This window comes from Helianthus annuus, chromosome 16 (assembly GCF_002127325.2).
Source record: "Helianthus annuus cultivar XRQ/B chromosome 16, HanXRQr2.0-SUNRISE, whole genome shotgun sequence".
Taxonomy (NCBI): Eukaryota; Viridiplantae; Streptophyta; class Magnoliopsida; order Asterales; family Asteraceae; genus Helianthus; species Helianthus annuus.
In genome coordinates this window covers 124532686-124536001 of record NC_035448.2, presented here as the reverse complement: position 1 = coordinate 124536001, position 3316 = coordinate 124532686, and positions in this window count along the sequence as shown.

The following is a 3316-nucleotide window of genomic DNA, read 5'->3' as shown; positions in this document are numbered from 1 at the left end:
AAAATTGCAAGTATGTGAAACTTATGCATAAAACGTGTTTGGATCATAAATGATACTTAAATACGACCTTCATACGCTTAATTATACTTTGTTTATGTTCCTCATACTTAAATTTATCTTATACTATGCTTTTATGGCGAAAATAGCCCCTAAAACACCTAAAAACCCTAATTTAGAAACTTCAGGGGCCAAATTGCAATTTAATGAAACTTCTGCCTCCCCCTTGTCATAGCCCGCATAAACTTACCTTTTCCCCTACGCGGCCCGCGTAAACAGTGAATCCGAGACCACCTCGTTTCAGCTTACGGGATTGGGCCATTTTGGGTGTGTTTGTTGCTTCCAATGTGTGTTTCTTGCATTAAAGACTCACAACCACTAACCCCAATCTTTCCCCTATAAATACCACACCACTCCAAGTCATTTGCACTTTACAAACCTCCTCACAACTCTCTCAAACACTCAAAAACGTTGCTGCAATCTGAAGTTCGGACAGAAACACTACTCTTCACTAAATTGAGCATAACTCACTCAATACTTGTCCGTTTTAGCTTATTCTTTTTCCTATGTACTTGGATTTTCCTTAGCTTCGATTCCATGGGTTTTTCACAGTAAATAAGTCCCTGGAACTCAGGCAAATTGGCTCCAAAGTTCACTGTTCGTTTTGTTTTGAATCAAACTTTGTTTATACTTGTTTAAACTTGAGTCTAACTCACTCAAACCCATGTCCTTATGCGCATAACCACTTGTATGGTTAGTTGGGCTTAAAAACGGGGCTGAGACATACGAAATCAGAGGTTAAAACTCACATATATTCTGTTTTGTTTAGGGTTTTTAACCCACAAGTGATGTTCAAGCTTCAATCTTGATGAAGGTGTGATTATGGACTAACTTGGGTTGTCCAACATAGAATCCCCACATTAATTGATGATTTCTCATAGTGTAGTTGTTTGTATTCTTGTATATTTCATAGTTCATGACCCTCCTTGTATGGTGTTACATCAAGTGTAGTGGTGAAACATAAGAGGTACCTAAATGGAAGCTTGTTCTTCCTACCTCCTACATCATTTCCATGATACTAGAGGTACCTAAATGAAGATTTAATCTTCTACCTCATGCTTGACTATTGAACATAATAATAGATATAATACTTATATATATATATATATATATATATATATATATATACTATTCAATATTCGAACCCTTGATGGTGAACTTGTGTTCATTCGTCAAAATATTAGAATAACATCATCTAAGGCATAAGACTTGTTACGATTCTAATGAGTATATTACTCATGAAAACATTAACCCTTGAGGTTTCATAGTGTCAAAAACAAGTACTTGTGCTAAAGGCTGATTATTTCGTATACATATGTGCTTGTGTTTTAAATTCCTAAATCCTTAATATTCCGAATTCCCAAAACTCATACACTTTGTTTCTTCGTGCAGAAGGACTTGGTGTTCCAACCTCCTAATCAACATCAACTCACTCACGGATTCACAAGTAGAAGACTTGCAAAACCGTGAGTATACTCACAACCCCCTTTTTATGTTTACCACTTTTGGGGTGTAACGTGTTAAATTATTAAACCACACTTAACTTATTCTTTATGCAATGCACGAAAACAATCCTTATACATGAATGCTATGTTGTTATACTTGATGCTTATACGTGGACCATACTTATGTGATATACTATAGTCATTAGCTTTATATGAGCCTCCATTTGACATGTATAGCGTTATAGGAGTAACGCACCGCCCGTAGACTAGTGGTCATGTTGAATTATATCATTTTGCGTAAACAGAGGGTTGACTAGAAATATTGCATGCCATGTTATGTTGATCTTGTATAAACTAAGTTGCCATGTGGATTCGTTTTTAAACTTTTAAACTTATGCTATACTTACTCTTAAACTTATATACTCGCCTTTGCTTTTGCATTGAATTGTATTTTAAACATGTTACAGGTTGAGGATTGATGATGCTATGAAATGATTAGCAATGATGCCTAGATACTCACTTAGACGTTTAGGTTTAAAGTGTTGTATCAATTTTTTTATGTTTATGTTATGAACAATGTTGTTATTTGAATTTCCTTGTAATATTTGATTTTGAAATGAAATCAGTTGAATTAAATATTGTCACAAATAGTGTTATGAAGTCTCTTACAATCTCGAACTAGTCCCACTCCAATGATTCACCATTGGTTGGGGTGTGACAGATTGGTATTAGAGCCATAACTATAGGGAATTAGGTAGAATTGCCATGTTCGACCTAGTCTATTGTAGGAACCATATTTTTGACCATTCTTGTTTCATGCTTAAAATGACATGCTTCCTTCTTTGCTCCTTTCTCTTCTTTTGGTCTTAATACTTACATTATGTCTTTCCTATGACATTTTACACAATACACTTGAAGACTTGAAGACACTCTTTATATAAAAGAGACGAGTTTACCAAATAGGCGTGAAACCCACAATTTGGTGAACGACTCTCATTCCGCTTATTCTTATTTTTGCACGAAATCTCGCCATTTAGCTAGGAGTGAAATCCACATCTAAATGGTAAATTTCCAATTCAAACTCTAGTGGACCCTCGTCATAGTGTCGAAATTATATTTTGACCCGACGAGTACCAACCACATTAGGGTACGAAATCGTCAAGTTAGGGGTGAAACCCGCACCTTGTCGATGGAGTCTCATTCCTCGTTTTTCGATCTCGCCAAAGTTTTAATTGTTTCAATCGATTAGAGACGTGTAGTAACTGGAAGGGTAAGATACCGTTAATCGCTTCTCGACGAGAGTATCTTACCTATAGGCCAAAGCACGTTTCTCTAATTCGAAAGGACTTTCGATTCACTTTAGAATAGTCGACGTTTCTCTACCCGAAGCAATCCTATGTTTTATGAGCCTCTCTTTTATGTGATTCAATTTATATGTGATTTTATACTTGTCACCTCGTTCTTTCAAAACCGTTACACAATTCGCACGTCTAGCGCAATCAAAAACAATAATAATTCTCGTGAACAAACTAAATTTATACTCTTTTTACGCATTCATACGTGTTTATACTTGTTGAATACTTATTGAAATCATACTAACCATGTGAACCATACGTGTTACATCATGTTTACATGTTTAAACCTTGCAAACTTATTTTGAATTTATGATCAAGTCTCATCCTTTTCCTTCTCTTTTTCCTTAGATGTCGTCCAACGGTGCTTCCAAGAAAACCAAGTCAAAGAAGGGTTCGACCTCCAACACCAAACCCAACTCCATGTCCCAAATGGATTGCATGAAATTCATGGCCAAGCAA